Here is a 22,635-nt window from a genome sequence, read left to right as displayed (position 1 = left end):
ATAGGAGAAGACAGGAGGGGGAGGGATGGAGCCAAGAGCTGGACAGGTGATAGGCAAAAGGGATATGAGAGGATCATGGGACAGGAGGCCCAGGGAGAAGGAAAAGGGGGAGGGGGGGAAACCCAGAGGATGGGCAAGGGGTATAGTCAGAGAAAACAGAGGGAGAAAAAGGAGAGAGAGAGAGAGAGAAAGAATGTGTGTATATAAATAAATAACGGATGGGGTACAAGGGGGAGGTGGGGCATTAGCAGAAGTTAGAGAAGTCAATGTTCATGCCGTAAGGTTGGAGGCTACCCTGACGGAATACAAGGTGTTGTTCCTCCAACCTGAGTGTGGCTTCATCTTTACAGTAGAGTAGGCCGTAGATAGACATATCAGAATGGGAATGGGATGTGGAATTAAAATTTCCGGCCACTGGGAGATCCTGCTTTGTCTGGCTGACAGAGCGTAGGTGTTCAGCAAAACGATCTCCCAGTCTGCGTCGGGTCTCGCCAATATATAGAAGGCCACATCGGGAGCACCGGACGCAGTATATCACCCCAGCTGACCTACAGGTGAAGTATTGCCTTCACCTGGAAGGACTGTCTGGGGCCCTGAATGGTGGTAAGGGAGGAAGTGTAAGGGCATGTGTAGCACTTGTTCCGCTTAATAGGATAAGTGCCAGGAGGGAGATCAGTGGGGAAGGATGGGGGGGGGGGGAATGAATGGACAAGGGAGTCACGTAGGGAGTGATCCCTGCGGAAAGCGGGGGGGGGGCGGGGAGGGAAAGATGTTCTCGTTGACTTTATTAACTTTGCCTCCAACTTTCACCCTACCCTCAAGTTTACCTGGTCCATTTCTGACACCTCCCTCCCCTTTCTAGATCTTTCTGTCTCTATCTCTGGAGACAGCTTATCTACCAATGTCTACTATAAGCCTACTGACTCTCACAGCTATCTGGACTATTCCTCTTCTCACCCTGTCTCTTGCAAAAATGCCATCCCCTTCTCACAATTCCTCCATCTCCGCCGCATCTGCTCTCAGGATGAGGCTTTTCATTCTAGGACGAGGGAGATGTCTTCCTTTTTTAAATAAAGGGGCTTCCCTTCCTCCACCATCAACTCTGCTCTCAAACGCACCTCCCCCATTTCACGCACATCTGCTCTCACTCCATCCTCCCACCACCCCACTAGGAATAGGGTTCCCCTGGTCCTCACCTACCACCCCACCAGCCTCCAGGTCCAACATATTATTCTCCGTAACTTCTGCCAAATCCAATGGGATCCCACCACTAAGCACATCTTTCCCTCCCCCCCCCTCCCCGCTTTCCACAGGAATTGCTCCATACGCGACTCCCTTGCCCATTCGTCGTCCCCCCCATCCCTCCCCACTGATCTCCCTCCTGGCATTTATCCTTGTAAGCGGAACAAGTGCTACACATGCCCTTACACTTCCTCCCTTACCACCATTCAGGGCCCCAGACAGTCCTTCCAGGTGAGGTGACATTTCACCTGTGAGTTGGCTGGGGTGATATACTGCGTCCGGTGCTCCTGATGTGGCCTTCTATATATTGGCGAGACCCGACGCAGACTGGGAGATCTCTGGGACACCTACGCTCTGTCCACCAGAGAAAGCAGGATCTCCCAGTGGCCACACATTTTAATTCCACATCCCATTCCCATTCTGATATGTCTATCCACAGCATCCTCTACCGTAAAGATGAAGCCACACTCAGGTTGGAGGAACAACACCTTATATTCCGTCTGGGTAGCCTCCAACCTGATGGCATGAACATTGACTTCTCTAACTTAAGCTAATGCCCCACCTCCCCCTCGTACCCCATCCATTATTTATTTATATACACACATTCTTTCTTTCTCTCTCTCTCTCCTCTTTCTCCCTCTGACTATACCCCTTGCCCATCCTCTGGGCTTTCCCCCTTCCCCCGTTTCCTTCTTCCTGGGCCTCCTGTCCCATGATCCTCTCATATCCCTTTTGCCAATCACCTGTCCAGCTCTTGGCTCCATCCCTCCCCCTCCTGTCTTCTCCTATCATTTTGGATCTCCCCCTCCCCCTCCCCCTCCCACTTTCAAATCTCTTGCTAGCTCTTCTGTCAATTAGTCCTGACGAAGGGTCTTGGCCCAAAATGTCAACTGTACCTCTTCCTAGAGATGCTGCCTGGCCTTCTGCGTTCACCAACAACTTTGATGTGTGTTGCTTGAATTTCCAACATCTGCAGAATTCCTCGTGTTTGAGTTAACATTTTAGTTTACTTGTTCAGAATTGGGAAAGAGAAAAAACAAATTAGTTTTCAGTAGCAGAGAAAGTGGACGAGGATTGAGTGGGACTAAGGGAGCATCTCTGATAGGATGTAACCAAATGGGTGAATGGAAATATGTATTATGCTTCTGTCTGTTTAATGTGTTGTTAATAGTTAGGATGCAGCATATTCCCAGAATAAGAAAAAACAAAGTCAGTGTGATGACAGGCAGAAATTAATGGTTCTATCAGCACACATAAAAATTTGCTTAGTTTTGGTAGGATTCATTATTGACTATGGAAGGGTGCACTGTGCTGAGACACAAAATGAGGTTTGTTTGTAGGGTTGTTCGCCGAGCCTGGAGGTTAGGTCACAAGCGTTTCGTCACTAGTCAAAGTGACATCATCAGTGCAATTGAGTGTTGTTTTTGTGGAGTGTTTGTGTTGGGCTGACTCATTGTTCTGATTGGATTTTTGTAGTTTCCCAAAAAAACAGATCCTTTTGTCGATCCTCTGTTACTTGTTGCAGTACATGAAGGCGAAGAAGGACTGGGAATTCGCCTGGGAATTCTACAAAAATCCTGGCAGAAGCGCAAAATATGAAATGAAGAGAATTCTTAGAAGCTTCGGTCTCATCAAAAGACTCTATTAACAAGCGTATTGAACTGGACGCAATTTATCAACCTATGCGTCTGCAGCATTGGGGCCAAGGGATAAGTTACAGACACCTGAGGAGCCTATCTTGCAATGACTGATAACCAGGGATAAGGGCCAGCAGAGATCACTCAGCTATCAGTTGGCTGGGACCCAGCGGAGACTAGCAGCTAGGGTAACAGCCGATCAATCAGAATAACACGAGCACTTGCAAAAAAACAACACTCAATTGCGCACTGAAGACGTTACCTTGGCTGGTGACAAAACGTTTGCAACCTAACCTCCAGGCTCGGCAAGCAACCCTACAAACAAGCAGCAAAGCCAAGTTACCAATCTTCACTTTCATCTCAAACAAGATAGGGAGGGGGAAGGGGAGATCCGAATTTCAGATCTCTTACTATCTCTTCTTTCAGTTAGTCCTGATGAAGGGTCTCGGCCTGAAACGTCGACTGCACCTCTTCCTAGAGATGCTGCCTGGCCTGCTGCGTTCACCAGCAACTTTTATGTGTGTTGCTTGAATTTCCAGCATCTGCCCAATTCCTGTTTATTGTGAAGGATGTGTTGAATGCAAAGGCTGGTGGGTTGGAAGTTGAGCACCAGGGGAGCTCAGTTCTTGCTCTATCCAGGAGAATGTGAGCAGTGTTATGGGAAATTGATGAGAAGTAGCCAGCAGCTTTGTTCACTTTGATGGGAGTAGTGGCAGGGTCAGGAAGAAGGAAGACTTTTTAGAGACACCAATATGGAATGTCTTCTTATTGCAGTAAAGGTGACAGAGAACCAGAAAACTGAGAAAATTGAGTGGAGTTCTTACAGGAGCCGAGATTAGAAGAAATATAATCAAGGTAGTCAGGCTTGAAAAGGAGTGGTTGGGGCTGGCTTGTCTCTTGAGATGGAAACAGATTCAGAAAAGTGTGGAAGAGTCAGAGGTGGACTATGAAGCTGAGAATAGGGTAGAAATTAGCAGCAAAAGTGGTGAAATTTTCAAGTTCTGAGTGCAGGAAAAAAAATCAATGCAGTCATCTCTATGCTGATGAAAGAGGAAATGAGATGACTTTAATATATCTCGCAGAAAGATGGGCTTTGCTTGGGTCCCTGGAGGTACCCACATTTGATCAGGAGCGAATGGGTAGAGCTGTTCAGTGTTAGAGCAAGGTGAGCAAGATAAAGAAGTGTGTTGGTAAAGAGGACCTCTGGCCAAAGAAAGGTGTGGAAGCAACATTAGAAGAGTTCAACATTGCATTAGGGTTAGAATTCTTTAAAATGGGCCCATTGGGAGACAAAGCTGATATCTCCTCTGAATACTGATCGTTCAAGATCAGAAAGGATGGTGGAACTTGGGGGAGAGATTGAGTCAGAGTAATAAGAAGTGGAGAAAGGTCTGGAGTGATAGTAGAATTGAAGAGCTGTTGAAGTTCAAAATAAATTTATTATCGAAGTCTGAGGCCTCTTGTTGGTCAGAATTGACCATGGATTTTGTATCTTAGCTGTCTAGATACGCAAGCCTGGGCAGTACGATATGGCTGTTGCCCATGTAGCGACGACCTCCTCTCCACGCAGCTGATGAACCCAAATGAACGGCAGAGACTGACACAGTTTGGCACCAGAAATGTCGCAGGAGTTGCCATTCAGCATTGAATTCAATGTAGGACTGCCTTAGGGATTCCAGCTTAATATTTTTCTCCTGGGGGTTTACTCCTGAAGCCTTCCCCATGAGTCGGTATAGCCCCAAGGCAGTGGAGGTTTGAGATCAGAGTTTTCTTTCTGGATGAGCTGCCAACCACGGCTGACATGCCCTATCTGGCGGAAGCAACTGGTTTTAAGACGCCAATAACTTGTCTTTGCCGTTTCCCTATCAGTAGAAATGGTTCCACCGGGCTTAGTGGCTAAGCCACGTGTGAAGGCCAGGAGCACACCATTGGGAGCATTAGTAGGAGCTTGTCCCCATTACTACCCCCGGCTATAACAACCTTAAGGAACCAAAGTACATATACAGTATATCACCATAATCTGAGTACTTCCCTGAGATCCATTTTCTTGCAGGCATTCATAGCAGAACAAAGAAATAAAATACAATCAATGAAAAACAGCACACAAGCAAAACCCGACAACCAATGTGCAAAAGATGACACAATGTCCAAATAAAGAAAAGTAATTAAATAATACCGAGAAAATGAGTTGTAGAGTTCTTGAAAGTGAGTCCAAAGGTTGTGGAATCAGTTCAAAATTGAATTGAGTGGTTATCTTTGCTAGTTCAGTAGTTAATGGTTGAAGGTTAATCACTGTTTTGAACCCTGTGGTGTGGGACCTTAGGTTCTTGCACCTCCTTCCCAATGGCAACAGTGAGGAGAGCTTGGCCCGGATGGTGGGTGTCCTTGCTTGTGGCAGTGCTCCCTGTAGATGTGCTTAATGGTGTAGAAGGCTTTGCCTGTGATGGACTGGGCTGTATCCATCAATTTTCGTAGGCTTTTTTTCATCTTGGGAATTGGTGTTTCCATACCAGGCTGTGATGTAACCTGTTAGGGTACTTTCCTCTGTGCATCTATAGTCTATGTCAAAGTTTTAAATGACATGCTGAATTTGGGCAAACTTCTAAGAACATAAAGGAGATAAGATTTGCAGTCTTTTAAAGGAAGAAAGATATCGCCTGTTGCAGCTCCAAATGTGGCAGAGAAAAAAGTGGAACTTTTGTTGTGTGGCTGAATGGATTGTACTGTGCTGTTCTGTGTATGCATCGCAACAGCTTTGAGATAGACAGCTGATGCTGGTAGAGAGAGGATGTGCATGTGATGATGCATAGCATCACTGGTGGATCTTGGGATGCAGTAAGAACACTGACAAGTAATACAGAATAACTTGAATGTGTCTGTGATTCTGAGTGGGTCCAAATTGTGAAGGCTGGAATTTGAGTAGAAATCAGTGTGTGATAAGTTGGGGCTGGATAGGTAGGAAAGAGATATGACTATGGAAATCAGTTTTGTTTGACACCTTGACAAAAATTAGAAGAAAGGAATAATCATTGAGTTTAAATGAAACAGCATTGCTGAATCTAAATGGAGAGAGTGGGGCTGTAGGACAAGTCCAACAGGCTAGGCTTTATGAATAGATGAAGAAATACTGAGCTGAAATGATGACAGGTACAAATAGCGAGTTGTGATACAGAAAGAGTTAGCTATCTGATGTTGGAGAATTTGATATTGAGTACCCTGGCTGCTACATTTGCAGATGGAATGCGCAATGTTGCTCATCAGGTTGTTTTGGACCCTATAGCATTGCAGGAAGCTACAGTCGGTGTGGCAGTGGGATGATGAATTAGTATAGCAGATAAAGTCCCACTGACTGAATGCTGGTGCTCTACGTAAAGACCAACCAATCTGTATTTGGTTCCCCCCCCCCCATATAAGGCAGAACACATGGTGAACAGTGAATGCAGTACGCAAGATTGGAGGGAGTACAAGTGAATTGCTGCTTCACCTAGAAAGACTGGGGTCTTGAGTAGGAAGGAAAGGGGTGAAGGGTTGGGTAATTCATTGCCTCTAGTTGCATGGGGAACTGGAAGATACGAGTGTGCAGAGAAATTATGAAGGGAGCAATCCCTTTTAAGGTGCTGAGAGGGAACAGGAGGATGGGGATTCAGAATCAGGTTTATTATCACTCACATATGTCATGAAATTTGTTGCTTTGTGGTGGCAGTATGTAAAGTATACTGTAAATTATGGTAAGTATAAATGGATTTTTAAAAAAGTGCAAGAAGAGAGCAAACAGAGTGAGGTAACGTTCATGTGTTTATTGTCCAGTCAGAAATCTAATGGTGTAGGGGAAGAAGTTGTTTCTAAAACTTTGAATTTCAGGCTCCCAGGTAGTGGGGATCCTTAATGATAGATGCTGCCTTTTTCGAAGGTTCATTTATTTTAATGCAGCATCTATTGCAAATGTCCTCTGCTGGCGAGGCTAGTACCCATGATAGAGCTGGTGGACTTCACAGTCCTCTGCAGCCTTTTCTGATCCTGTGCAGTGGCCCTTCCTTACCAGATGGTGATGCAATCAGTTATAATGCTCTTCACAGTACATCTGTAGAAATATGCTAGTCTGTGGTGACAAACCAAATCTCCTCAAACTCCTAATGAAATATAGCTGTTGGCATGCCGCCTTCATAATTGCATCAATATGTTGGGCCCAGGTTAGGTCTTCAGAGATGTTGACACCCAAGAACTTGAAACTGCTTACCCTTTCCACTCCTGTCCCCTAAAAAAGGACTGTGTGTTCTGTCGATTTTCCCTTCCTGAAATTCACAATCAGTTCTTTGGTCTTACTGACATTGAGTGCAAAGTTTTTGTTGTTAAACCACTTAACCAGCTGATCTTCCTCACTCCTGTACACCTCCTTGTCACCATCTGAGCTTGGGCTGACAACAGTTGTGTCATCACATATTTATAGTTTGTGCTGTGCCTATCCAACCACACAGTCAATGGTGTAGAGAGAGTAGAGTAGTAGACGAACCATGCATCCTTGAGGTGGGTCGATGCTGATTGTCACCGAGGAGGAGATGTTATTTCCGATCCGCAATGACTGGTTTCCCAATTAATATGTCTAGTAGTGGATTCTGGTTGAAGTTGGTTGAAATGGCAAAGGGTGATCCATGGAATGTAGTTATGCTATTTTGTTCAAAAAGGTTAGGGAATTTATCGTCATATGGAGAGCTTTAGTGTTAGTAGATATGCTACTAGAAATAATACATAGTGTGTTGGATACAACAAAAATTATCTTGACTGGCATGTTGTGACTTGCTCTAGAATTAATATTTTATGCAAGTGTTCCTGATTTTCAATTTTCTGAGTCAATTATCTTTGCTGTTTATTTTGAATATAAAATATTGACATGAAAGGTGATGATACATGTCATCTCTGCAGAAATTTTTCAACCAAGGACTCTTGCATATAACTCTTAATCAAGCATGTTATAGTATTTCTGGAGTTTTATTGGAATTTTCCATTCATAACAGCAACTTTAAAATTATAGTGCTCAAACTTTAGCAAAAATATTTTCTAAATCCTAAACTAAATGCAGACATCCCACCTCTCCTGGAAGTTCCGGGAGTCTCCCGCATATTGATAGTGGCTCCCTGACGCCCGGAAATTATATACAATATCCCGGAAATAGATTTTTTTTGAGAGGAAGAGGGAGAGCGAGCATCCTGATTAGTCTCTCTTTGTGCTAAGAGTGGTTCCCAACCACCGGGCCAGGAGGAAATGATATGATTTGACGATATGAAACGATATGAGTCAGCTGCACCTTTCCTCATTCCCTGTCACACACTGTTGAATTTTAACGCACGCAAGGTCATCAGTGACCCAAGACGTGCAAAGGAATGGGTCTGTGACCCATTTGTGAATGTCCCCGGTGAATCATCCATGTCAGCGCGGGAAAAAGATCAACTCCTTGAGCTTGCAAATGATGGTGGGCTGAAAAGTATGTTTGACATAACATCTCTGACAGCATTCTGGATCAAAGACAAGGCTGAATATCCTGAGGTAGCCACGGAAGCACTGAAAACATTGCTTCCATTTCCAACATATCTCTGTGAAGCGGAGTTTTCTGTAATGAATGCAACAAAAACTAAATTGAAGAATAGACTGGACATAAGGAACCCCCTTCGAGTATCACTGTCTCTCATCACCCCTCGATAGGACCGTGTTGTTGCAGGGAAACAAGCCCAGGGCTCCCACTGATTCAGCGATATTGGTGTGTTGCAATGATTTTATATGTTCATACGGGGAAAATATGCACTGTGTGTTTAATATCCAAATGTTACTTAAAATGTTATGATGTGATTGACTTATCACCTATATTCCAGTTGTGATTAACACCCCCGCTCCCGGTCGGCTGGTCCGCAAGAATATTGTCAATATTAAACTGGTCTGTGGTGCAAAAACGATTGCGGACCCCTGCTAAGTAGACCTATCAGTTTTCTCTGTGGGCGGGATTTACAGTCGACCTCAAAAATAATGACAGTGTTGCTCGCTGCACTGTTTGCAATAGTGACTTTTCTATTGCCCATGGTGGGTTAAAATGTAAAAGACGTTGAGGTGAGTTTAACAGGTGTCATTCGTTCATTAGCATAGCTAACGTTATTTAAACTAGCTGGCTAGCTGCTAAGGAGCTACGCTATTGATGTCCTACTTGATGAGGCCAAACTCCCTGTAGACAGCTTAAAGTTGTAATAGAATTAACATGATAATATAATATAAATACATATTTTAATGTCACATTTTCTGCATATACTCAACTTGGTTTACAGATTAGACAAAATCACTCAACAAAGTATTATATACACCCTTGGAGGTCGACCGGGCGGGGGGGAATATGGGCTTGCGGGGGGCGGGGGCGCAACCTCCCTGAAATGAGTTTTTGCAGGGTGGGATGTCTGTAAGTGTATCTATAATTAATCCTTATTTATCATTGTTTCATGTATTACTTATGATTTCCACATCCCTCCACCTCATGCTTTTATTTGTAAATTGTAGGCGCAGTCTTTTTAAGGCCATTGAAAAAGGACTGACTTGTAAAAATGTTTCAACAAATGATGTGCTGAGATTCTTACTGTAATAGAAAGGTTGTTTGAATAAGAATCTTGCCCATAGCACAATGTTACATAGAAGTTGAAACTCTGAAGAGAGTAGAGAATACAAACTGTATTTAATAATATATTGTGGGGATTGAATGTTTTAGATTTTTTGTTAGTGGTCGTTTACATAAGCAAGAATTGAAATGCTGATGACTACAGGAAAAACTAATGATTAAAAGAAAATCTTAATTTTGTGCTTTTAGTTTACACTTATCTTTGCATTGATCTGCCAATGAAATCTTTCTGAAGCTGAATTTAATTTGTACCTGGACCAATGGTGATTGCAGAATATGTAGCACTCTCCTTGCTTGTGAAAAAATGTTATCCTATTCTGCACCTTGTTTCTCTGTTTAGAGTAGTGATGTAAGTGAGCTATAATTAAATGGTTGATAACAATTCTCCACTGTCTTCTCTAGGATTACACCTCCAAATTACAGCTTTGCCTCTGCCTGTTGTCCTTCATATTTGTTGTTTAAGGTTGCTGGTAGAAATTAAGAACAGAAATTGAGATTGAAGCACAAATGTACAGAATGTAAGAATATAAGAAATAGAAAGCAACACACACATAACACTGGAGGAACAGCAGCATCTATGGAAAAGAGTAAACAGTTGAGTAAAAGGGTCCAGGCCTAGACCCTTCAGGACTGGAAAGGAAGGAGAGAAATCAGATTAAGAAGGTGGGGCAGAGGGGAGGAAGAAGTACAAGGAGGTAGGTGATGGGTAAAACCAGTAGAAGGGAGGGGGTGAAGTAAAGGGCTGGGAAATTGATTGGTGAAAGAGATAAAGGGGTGGAGAAAGGTGAATCTGACAGCAAAGGACAGAAGACCATGGAAGAAAGGGTAGGGTAGTGGTCACCAACCCGTCGATTGCGATCGACCGGTCGATCTTTGAGACTTTCCCAGTCGATCCCGAAAATAATCAAAAATAAATACACAAATACTGTTGTAATGTGAACATTATAAAAGTAAGTAATACTAATTAGGATAATGGTAACATAGCAGTACTTTCGCTACGAAAAGTTGTTTGTAAAGAGAGATTGTTTCCGAGTTGTGGGGTTTTAGTTCCGTTCTTTCTGCCCAGTGCGCATGTGTTTATAGCTTCTCCGCCATGCACCACGTTTTCAGTGTAGCTTGTGCTGTATCAAAGTGACCAATTAAATTAGATAAGAGTACAGACTGTTGCAAACATCAGTATACGGCAGTGGTCCCCAACCTCCAGGCCGCGAAGAATGCAGTGACAGTGGTAGTCGGAACGCACCCAGCACATCTTTAAGAAAAAAAGCTGAAATAAACAAGCTAATTAATTAGGTGCGGCCCGACACGTAAATGTCGACCCAGATCAGAGGTGACGCAATCGGCAATCGTTCGCAATATCCTGATAGCATGGTGGAGGCTTCACAAAAGAAGGCGAAAATGTACATCCAGAATGGGAAGAGGAATTTCTATTTACCTTGGTGAAAGACAAATGTGTATGTATGTTGTGCCACCAAACACAAGCACTGACTAAAAGAGGGAATCTGGCACCACAACACTAACCACCAGAAATTTAAAGACACCTACCCCCCCCCCCCCCCTTTCGTGCCAGGAAAGTTGAGGAGCTGAAATCGAGGATGAAGACCCAGTAATCGTTTTTCACAAAACATGCTGCTCAAAATAAGGAAGCATCATTTTGTGTAAGTCACCTTTTGGCTAAACACAAGAAGCCTTTTGCAGATGGCGATTTATTTAAGGAAGCAATGGCCATTACTGCAGAGACTGTTTTTAATGACTTTAAAAACAAAAACAACATCACAACCGCAATATATAATATACCGCTTGGCCCTGCAACAGTGACAAGGAGGGTGGAGTTACTGTCAGAGGACGTGAATATTTTTCACTACAGTTCGATGACTCCCTGGATGTAATGCAAACAGCTCAGCTTGTTGTATTTGGCAGAATGGCTTTCCAGGATTTTATAACAAAGGAGGACTTCCTCACTCTTTTGCAATCAAAGGAGAGAACACGAGGTGAGGATATTTACAATGAGTTTAAAAAATATGTCCGTGAAAATGGCATCCCCATTCATAAACTGGTGGCAATTACTACTGATGGGGCCGAGCAATGCGCGGTGTGTTTTATAGCACTAAAAATCGGTGCCTACTTCAGGTCAACTTATCTGTGTGAAATTGCATTTTCACAGATGAAAATTATTAAAAGCTGACTTACTGACAGACTAACGTTGCCAACTTTCTCACTCCCAAATAAGGGACAAAAGTAGCAGTCAAATCCCAGGACACTTGTGTTTACCCCGAGGAAAAACTACCATGACCATGAAGCCTTGCGTGGGCACTTGTGTGCGCATGCGCGTACGTGCCAGTTTTTTTCCACGGATCGGTTTTGGATTAATCTTCATTATTTCTACTTTATATAGGCTGTGTATTTATCATATCATTCCTGATTTTACTATATGTTAGTGTTATTTTAGGTTTTATGGTATGATTTGGTAGGTTTTTTTTGGGTCTGGGAACGCTCAAAAAATTTTTCCCATATAAATTAATGGTAATTGCTTCTTTGCTTCACGCCATTTCGGCACAAAAGGTTTCATAGGAACGCTGTACCTTAGCAGGGGAAAAGGGCGGTCCTATAAGGGACAAACCAATTTAGCCCAATATACAGGATGTCCCGGCAAATACGGGACAGTTGGCAACCCTACACCTCACAGACTGTCCCAGACTGGTTGTCTGTAGTTATGAGCCAAATTTCAGGGAACTAGCAGAAAGTATTCAGCCCCAGTCATCACACTGAGTGCAACAGTCAATTTTTAATCATTTATTTTTCGTGTTGAAATAAAATTAAATAATGAAACTTAGAATTAAAGGTGTGAAGTATTGTAATATTCTTAAAGAAAGACAGCTATGGCCTGTTTGATATGCTATTTGCAGTGTTTTCTTGTTTGAATTAATTTGAAAGTTTAACAAAAGTATTTTGTGTAATTCAAATACAATTAGCCCAAATAAAAGGCCTGAAGTTGGAAGTACAATCTGAGCTGTTTTTTCTCCAAACGATTTAGTAGGTAGATCTTGCCTTTCACTAAGGTTGAGGCAGGGATCTTGTGCTTAAAAAGGCTGGTGACCACTAGGGTAGGGGGAGGAGGACCAGAGGGAGTTAAGAGAGGGACACAGAAATGAGGATTGGTGGTGGGGGGTGCATTACTAGAAGTTTGAGAAATTGATGTTCATACCATCAGATTGGAGGCTACCCAGATGGAATATAAGGTATTACTCCTCCAACCTGAGTGTGGCCTCATCACGGCAGTAGAGGAGACCATGGATTGACTTGTCAGAATGTGAATAGAAAGTACAATTAAAATGGGTGGCCACCGGGGGATCCTGCTTTTTGTGGCAGAAGGAGTGTAGGTGCTCGGCAAAGCAGTCTGCCAATATATATCAGGTTTCACCAAGGTTCAAGATTCAAAAAACTTTATTGTCATTCTAATCGTACATCAGCTCTGCAGGGCAGAATGAGACAGCATTTCTCAGGAGCAGTGCAATCATAACATAACAAATGCAACACTAAATAATAAACATAACAATAAATAGTAAAACACAACAGCCACGTCAGTTAAAATCAACTTAGAAGTGTCCAAAGCAGAGTCAGGTAGACCACTATACAGGAGGCCACAGCAGGAGCACCTGATACAGTAGATGACCTCAGAAGGCTCACAGGTGAAGTGTCGCCTCACTTCATCGCTGCTGCTTCATGGCATTAAATCAACTTCCTTGATCCTTCATGGTGAATTTTTTTTTTTGCTGTTTGAGTATACTTGGTGACTAAGCCTCTACACCCTCGATAGAGTATTCCAATGATATGCTCATCTGGCCTCTGAATTGCTGACCCCTTACTTTGATGTTTTAGATACTCCAGCATCGACACTACCAATCTCTATAAGAATATCTTATGTTTCAATGAGACTAATAGTTATTCTTCTAAACTGAGACTAGTAGGCCCAGTGTGCGTAATCTCTCACATTCCCCCAACTCCCTTCCAGCCCAGGAATCAGATTGGTAAACCTTTGTTGCACTCCCACTGCTGCAAGTACAGCCTTCCTTTGGTAGGTACCAGACATGAACATAGTATTCCTGATGCTGTCTCCCAGGCACCCGTGTAATTCCTTAAGGTGGCTTTACTCATATACTTGTAATCCTCCCCTCAGTAAGGGCCAAGGTACTGTACAATAACTTTCAATGATTCGAGTATAAGGGTCTTTTCTCATTGCGTAAAAATAGTTTTTCTATTTTCTTACTAAAAAAATTATCTCGCATTTTTCCACAATATTCTGACTGCTAATCACTTAGCTGATATCCTCTTGAATCCCGTCTATTCTCTTCAAAGCTCTCTCAGCCACCAAGCTTTGTATCTCGTACAAATTTTGTATACTGTGGATTCTGGTTAATTGGGGCACATCGGGGCCAATACATTTTGGCTCAATTAAAGGGCTACCTCAATTATCCGAGGTTTCATGGAAATAGTTAAAAAGGTATAAAAAAGACAAGCCTCCATTTAACTGAGTAACAAATTGTGTATTTAAATAAAATACAGAACAGATTAGAACATTACCAATACTATTATAGGACTATAAAGCTGTGCATTAGCTCCTAATAGTTATCGATGGTGGTATTAACCCACTGTAAGCTGCTGTGTATGGGGTGTACAAGGAGGGGTGGCACCCCCCCCCCCCCCCCCACCATTAAGGGTTTCTTCATGTCCATTCTGGGGCAGCTCACTCACCTCTGGTCCCCACTGGACACTGAGCTTTCAACCCGTGGCTCCAAGTAGCTGTTTGCATGCAACAATTGTCACACCTTGGTACACAGCTTCAACAGGTGGGCTAAACCAGGTGAAGGTAGCTGATGGGCCTTATTGCCCGGTGAAATAGGGACATGCCTATTCTAGGAAGTAAAGTCAGCTCTGCCGGACTGGGTAGATGAGATCAACAGTGAGATCCAATGGTCAAGAAGGTTGTACTGCAACACTTCGTGGAAAGCGAAAGGCATGATAAGGCACAGAAGAAGTCATGGTTATTCATTGCAACTGAGCAAGACCCCAGTTCGTAACAACAACTCGTTCCACTGGGTCTGGACTTCCAAGGTCAAGAGAGTGGAACTGTAGCAGTGCAATGGCTTTTCCACTTTAAGAACTCCCACACAGGTTTCACTATTGTCGTCAGATACAATGGACAACCAACACGCTGCCTTTTTCTTTTGATTGACTGTAAATGAACAAAATTAGAGAAGACACTGAGTGCTGATAATGGACTGCCTTCATAGAATGCTTTTGACTATTGTAAATCTTCATCTTCATTTTAACATTCAAGATGATTGTCGATACCTTAATTCTTTGTAGTTCCTAACTTGCTGAAGTAATGAAATCATTTCATTTTCATTCCCAGCAATTTCTGTTTTAGAAATTGTTCAACAACAGTCTCTTGTCCAGTTGTCTCAACATCTAGAGTCTCAACATTGATTCCTGCAACATCCAATTTTGTTAGACTCCCAAGACAAAAATGCTTATGCTTTTTTTAGTTTTCTGACGACTAAACTCAGTCCATGCCTGAATATTCCTTGAGCAACAGAAAGTTTAATAAATCACATCCACTAGTTCCTACCTACCGAATATTCTGGTTACATCCTCAAAAATGCCAGCAGATTTGACAGAACATTTCCCTGACTCCATGTTGACTCTGCACAATCCTGTTTTTTTTATTAGTGTCCTGTTACCACTTTTAGAATATTCCAGCATTTTATTTGCTATTGATTTCCAGGTAATTGCACTGTAGTTCCTCCTAATCTCCTTTCCTCAATCAGTGGGGTTACATTTTCTACCTCATTGGAACCATTGTGGAACCTAAGGAATTTTGAAAGATGACATTAACTGTGTCCACCATCTCCACTGCCACTGTATACAGAACTTGAGAAGCGTGTAATTGGATCCTGAGGATATATTTGGCTTTCAGTGCCTTTAATGACTCTCATTATTTGCTAATGTTTTGTTTTGCAATTGTGTAGAAGATTGTGGGTTTTGTTTTCTGCTGGAAACAGATTAACACTAGCTGGCTAGATAATGCGTGCAATGGTTGATCAACTTTTCCCAAAATTAGCATTTACTTTTGTCATAGTTTAAATGTTATTCCAAACACCATCACTGACTTTCTAATTATTAGAAGATAAATGAACTTGTACAGGCGACCCAGTTTTGTGGACATTTGAGTTATGGAAATTCACCTTTATGGAATTCACGATTCTATAATGGGGAGAAGTAAATAAATATTTTTTTCCAATTCATGTTTCTTGATGAATGTGTAAGTGATGTGGCTTCTCTGCAGGTATTGCCTGTGACTCAAAAAAAAATGTAGGAATTTATTCATATAACAAAACAGTGTTAATAATCATTTAAATGTGTAGTCTGTTTCTGGTTTAAAACTCTGTGGGTTCATCGCACAGGATATCTCTGTTTCAGGAAGGCTGTGTTTCTAGATAATCGTCTAACGTATATCACATAGTCTACACATGCATTCCTAATATCAATTAATGTTTGAAATTCTAAAAATTGTGTTCATTTATTTTTCCCCCACATAAAATTCATGAGCAAATTTTATTCCATTTCTCTAATGTTTGGGTTGTGGTTTGTGAATTCTGTGAAGGTGGTGTTTCATAACCCAAACAGGCATTACACGCTGTTTGGTGGGGGAGGGGGTGGGTGTGATTTGCCTGTAATGTGGATCCAAGTAGTCCTTGTGTGGTTAGTTGCAAACCAGCTGATTACATCGCATTCTATTTTGAAACAATCTAACTTAAGCTGCAACTGAGTTTTGGTTCCAAAAACCAATACTGCAAATGTGTAAAATATGTAATATGTTGTGAATCATGGTGTTTAGAATAGATGTTCCATCTGTTGAAATACAAGAGATAGCATGTTTTTCATTGTTCTGTGCTTTATGTCTGTGCTCTTGAACAATTTCTATTCGCAATACAATCAATTGTCAGTTGAATGCATTTTTCCCCAACCAGACATTAAAAAAAATGGTAAAATGGAAACTAAAAAAATCTATATTTTTTCATCTAGGATTACTTGTAGAATTGATGGCATTTAGTTATGCTGGGGAATGTAAATTTGAAGAAGAGTTTGATAAATTAGTTATATTGTGGTTGAAATTACTATATAAATCCTGTTTATTGTATAAGCTACAATGAAAGATTGATATACCACTGAAAAAGTGCCAGGCTTTAATGGTCATTGTAGCCTAACATTAGTAATTCCAATTTCACTAATCTTTATTGGAACCTAGCTATGTGGTAAACATAGACTTCTGGATTCTGTTTAAGTGAGGTAAAGTTTTCTTGGGCAGAATCAAGGCCATTTTCAGGTGAACAGAAACTGATGGTGCTTTGATCATTTGTTTTTGTTTTGTCTGCTGCTTTTATTGGGACAAAAGTAAAGATAACAAAGTGGGGGAGAGAATGAAGCTAGCTGGCAACTTTTGTAAAGGTTTACCTTTAGTCTAACAATATTTAGCAAATATGGTAGATGGAATGACAGAACCATACACCTCATAATTAAGATAGTTGATGCTTCTGCACTTGGAAATTTTGCATGATACACCCCCAGCAGAGTTACCATGCATATGAATGTCAGATTGGGGAATTTTTCTTAGCATGTATTGCTTGGGTATGTAGTGATTGCATTCTATTGGAAGTTAGCACAGTTTATTTTTGGTGTAATTTAAAGCAAAATCTTTTCGAAATTGAAACAGTTCTAATTGGTGAAAAGGCAGAAAAATTAAAGTGAATTTTAGTTTTTGAAAATGAATTCAAAAGGTGATTTCTGTAAAAATCCCATAATTACAATTCAATCATCTTCATGTTTGATCTTTTAAGAAATCTTTTGAATTAGATTATGGGTAGAAATTTTCCAATATCAAATTTTAGTTATTTTAGATTTATCTTTCAATGAGTTCCAGTTAATAGGCAATATTTCTTGTGTATGTGCATGTCTTAGTAAGATGCAATAAGAACCCAATAATGATGCCCAAAATATTTTTCCTGGTGTTCTTTTCTGGCACCATATCGTCATTTAGCTATAGTTGCTGTGGGATTGAAAAGAAGCTGAAGAAAAATCAGTTCACAATCTCAGTATGTTTGTTGGAAGCTATGCGTGTAAATTCCAGTGAAGACACAATTAGACTTGTGTTATGGGGATCTTTAAAATAATGTACCACCTCATCTATCAGTGAGTATAAATAAATAATTGAGCTAGCAAGCTAAATTGTTTTAAAAGGACTTTGCTTCAACTATTTAAAACATCAATGAGAACTTGAAAGTTTGTATTGTCTGAGTAATACATCACAGACTATCTCTTAGGAGTTATAGTGAGCAGTTGTCATCAAATTTCACCCATCTTCTGATTCTCATGCAAGTATGTGCAAATACAGAAGTTTTGAACTTCCTGAGAACTACTTGCTGGTGGTTTACATTGTCGGATAGTGGAGCCCAGTCATTGAGTGGTGACATCATGTGTTGGAAAATTTATGAACTTTAATTTTTATTTAAATGCTGCATAATTGGCTTATTTTGATCATTTAGTAAATGTCAAACCTCAAAGTACATATACAGTACTCTGCACAAGTCTGAGACACTGTAGATTTTTTAAATAAATTTTGTTTTGTTTTCTGCATTAGTGTGTCAGTAGAAAAGAGCAAATTTTAGATTTCCAAACATTAATTTTTCCAAACAAATTAAATGTTGCAGAGAAATTAAAGTAATACATTAAATAATAAGCCATTTTTCAAATGAAAACAAAGGAATCCATCTGTGGGAAGAACAACCAAAATAAAAGGTAAGAGTGTGGCAGATGTGACAGTTTAACCTTCAAATCATCAAGTCTTACACCATGGCAAGAGTAAGCACAGCAACAAGACACAAGGCGTCATCCTGCATCAGCAAGGTCTCACACAAGCAGAAATTTTGCTGCAGACAGGAGTTCAAGATGTTGCTGTCCAAGCTCATCTGAAGTAGCACAAACAAGAAAAGGTTGAGGATCAGAAATGCAGTGATCGGTCATGGAAACTGAGTTCAGCAGATGAGAGATACATCAAACTGATGCCCCTTCCAAATAGGAAGAATTCCAGCATTGCTATTAGCTCTGAACTTAATGAAGCTACTGGAATCCAAGTGCACCCCTGTACAGTCTGGAAAGGTCTTGTCAGAAATGGTCTTCATGGAAGAGTTGCTGCCAAAAAACCATTCCTCTGAAGTGGAAACAAAGCCCAGAGACTCGCCTGTGCACAAAAACACAAGGACTGGGGTGCTGAACAATTGCAGTAAGTGTTCTGGACTGACAAGTCAAATTTTGAAATTTTTGGGTCAAACAGGAGGCAGATTGTTCATAGAATAGCTGGAGAGTACTACATGGATGAGTGTGTGCAGCCAACATTGGCAGCCCCTGAAGATCTGGGGCTGCATTTCTGTAAATGGAGTTGGTGATCTCGTCAGAATTAATGGAATTCTCAATGCTAAGAGGTACAGGCAGATTCTCATCTGTCACGCAATACCATCAGGGAGGTGTCTGGTTGGTCCCAACTTCATACTGTAGCAGGACAGTGACCCCAAGCACAGGATGAGAGTCACCTCTACTTTCTGAGGAGACTGAAGACCTTTGGAGTGTGCAGGCCTCGAGGCTGTGGTAAAACAAAGGACCCTATGGAAAATCCTGGCAATTCTGGACAACGTTTCTTACCCTCTGAATGCCACCTTGGCAGAATAGAGGGACAGTTTTAGTAATAGACTAAGACGACTGCGCTGCTCCAAAGAGCACCGAGGTTATTCTTGCCCTCGGCCATTAGGCTCTGTAATGATTCAACCTATAGCTGGGGAAGTGTTGAGCCCCTCCTGTTAGACTGTTTGAGGTAACTTATTTTTCTTATTCTTTCTTAGTTCTAATATTTGTATATCTATGTACTTGTAATGCTACTGTGACACTAATTTCCTTTGGGATCAATGAAGTATCTATAAAGAACTATCTTCAGCAAAAAGGAGTTCTGCAACAGATGGTATGTCCTCCACAGAGCTCTGATCTCAACATCATTGAGGCTGTCTGGGATTACCTGAAGAGACAGAAGGAAGCAAGGCAGCGAAAGCACAAAAGAACTGTGGCAAGTTCTCCAAGGTGCTTGGAACAAACCTACCAGTCCATTTTCTTAGAAAACTGCACAACAGTGTATCTAAGAGAATTAATGCAGTTTTAAAGGCAGTGTGGTCATGCTAAATATTGATTTGATTTAGTTTTTTCATTGTTTATGGTTCTTTGTAGTAAATTTTTTGACGAGTGGTGTCATCAAATATTGATTTGATTTAGTTTTTTACTGTTTACTGCTCTTTACAGTAATTTGATAATGAGAAACATTTCAATTCATTATTTTTGAAAGCATTTTCACTTCACAGAATGTTTTACATGTACCTGAGACTTGCGCAGTGCTGTATGTCACTATATGTCACCCTGAAATTCATTTTTGTGGGCATTCGCAGTAGATGCAAAGAAATGCAATAAATTCAGTGAGAAACTGCACACAAGTATGGGCAAGCAGCCCATGTGCAAAAGAAGATAAAATGTACAAATACAGAAAAATAATAAGAAGAAATAATATTGAGAACATGAGTTGTAGAACCCCTGAAAGTGAGTCCATTATCATGGAATCAGTTCACTGTTGAGGTGAATGAAGTTAGCGCACTTGTTCAGGATCCTGATGATTGAAGGATAATAATAGCTGTTCTTGAACAGGCCTGAGAAAATACCTCCTTCCTGATGACTACAGCAAGGAGAGAGCATGGACTGGGTGGTGGGGGTCCTTGATAAATACTGCTTTATTGTGGCAGCGCTCCTTGTAGATGTGTACAATGGTGCGGAGAGTTTTTGCTGTGATGGACTAGGGTGTGTCTACTACTTTTTGTCGGTTTTCCTTCAAGGGCTTTGATGTTTCTATAGCGGGCTGTGATGCAACCAATCAGGATTCTCTCCACTATGCATCTATAGAGACTGACAAAGTTTTAGATGACATGCGGAATCTGCGCAAATTTCTAAGAAAATAGAGACACTGCCATGCACTCTTTGTAATGCCACTTATCTCCACTGATCCTCTGAAATAATAAAGCTAAGGAATTTAAAGTTACTGACCTCTCCACTTCTGCCAACCTTACTCCTTCCGAAAGCTCTGCTCTCCACTCCCTCCGCATTAATCCTAACCTTAATATTAAACCCGCCAGTAAGGGGGCGGGGGGGGGCGTGCTGTTGTAGTCTGGTGTACTGACCTTTACCTTGCCGAGGCACAGCAACAACTTGCGGATACCTCCTTATTTACCCCTCGATCGTGACCCCACTAAGGAGCACCAGGCCATTGTCTCCCACACCATCACCGACTTTATCTGCTCAGGGGATCTCCCATCCACTGCTATCAACCTTATAGTTCCCACACCTCGCACTTCCTGTTTCTACCTCCTACCCAGGTTCCACAAACCTGCCTGTCCTGGCAGACGGATTGTCTCAGCTTGCTCCTGCCCCACCGAACTCGTTTCTGCATACCTCCACACGGTTTTATCCCCCCTTGTTCAATCCCTTCCTACCTATGTTCATGACACTTCTCACGCTCTGAAACTTTTCGATGATTTTAAGTTCCCTGCTTTATTTTCACCATGGATGTCCAGTTCCTATATACTTCCATCCCCCATCAGGAAGGTCTCAAAGCTCTCCGCTTCTTTTTGGATTCCAGACCTAATCAGTTCCCCTCTACCACCACTCTGCTCCGTCTCGCGGAATTAGCCTTTACCCTTAATAATTTCTCCTTTGGCTCCTCCCACTTCCTCCAAACTAAAGGTGTAGCTATGGGCACCCGTATGGGTCCTAGCTATGCCTGCCTTTTTGTTGGCTTTGTGGAACAATCTATGTTCCAAACCTATTCTGGTATCTGTCCCCCACTTTTCCTTCGCTACATTGATGACTGCATTGGCGCTGCTTCCTGCATGCATGCTGAGCTCGTTGACTTCATTAACTTTGCCTCCAACTTTCACCCTGCTCTCAAGTTTACCTACTCCATTTCCGACACCCCCCTCCCCTTTCTAGATCTTTCTGTCTCTATCTCTGGAGACAGCTTATCGGCTGATGTCTACTATAAGCCTACTGACTTTCACAGCTATCTGGACTATTACTGTTCTCACCCTGTCTCTTGCAAAAATGCCATCCCCTTCTCGCAATTCCTCCGTCTCCACCACATCTGCTGTCAGGATGAGACTTTTCATTCCAGGATGAGGGAGATGTCCTTTTTTAAAGAAAGGGGGTTCCCTTCCTCCACCATCAACTCTGCTCTCAAACGCATCTCCCCCATTTCATGCATATCTGCTCTCACTCCATCTTCCCACCACTCCACTAGAAATAGGGTTCCCCTGGTCCTCACCTACCACCCCACCAGCCTCTGGGTCCAACATATTATTCAACGTAACTTCCGCCACCTCCAACGGGATCCCATCACTAAGCACATCTTTCCCTCCCCCCCCCCCCCCGCTTTCTGCAGGGATCGCTCCCTACACGACTCCCTTGTCCATTCGTCCCCCCCATCCCTCCCCACTGATCTCCCTCCTGGCACTTATCCTTGTAAGCGGAACAAGTGCTACACATGCCCTTACACTTCCTCCCTTACCACCATTCAGGGCCCCAGACAGTCCTTCCAGGTGAGGTGACACTTCACCTGTGAGTCGGCTGGGGTGATATACTGTGTCCGGTGCTCCCGATGTGGCCTTCTATATATTGGCGAGACCTGACGCAGACTGGGAGATCGTTTTGCTGAACATCTACGCTCTGTCCGCCAGAGAAAGCAGGATCTCCCAGTGGCCACACATTTTAATTCCACGTCCCATTCCCATTCTGATATGTCTATCCATGGCCTCCTCTACTGTAAAGATGAAGCCACACTCAGGTTGGAGGAACAACACCTTATATTCCGTCTGGGTAGCCTCCAACCTGATGGTATGAACGTTGACTTCTCTAACTTTCGCTAATGCCCCACCTCCCCCTCATACCCCATCCGTTATTTATTTATAT

At 42.1% G+C, this 22,635-nt stretch overlaps 1 protein-coding gene across 2 annotated transcripts in view; it reads left to right on the top strand.

Moving 5' to 3' along the window:
- The window catches only part of LOC140212615 (dysbindin-like), a 302,042-nt gene that overhangs the window by 55,617 nt on the left and 223,790 nt on the right, over positions 1 to 22,635 (top strand). The window lies entirely within an intron of this gene.

Source organism: Mobula birostris, chromosome 19 (assembly GCF_030028105.1).
Source record: "Mobula birostris isolate sMobBir1 chromosome 19, sMobBir1.hap1, whole genome shotgun sequence".
NCBI lineage: Eukaryota > Metazoa > Chordata > Chondrichthyes > Myliobatiformes > Myliobatidae > Mobula > Mobula birostris.
The sequence above is the reverse complement of the archived record's forward strand: the minus strand, read 5'-3'. Positions and strand labels throughout refer to the sequence as shown.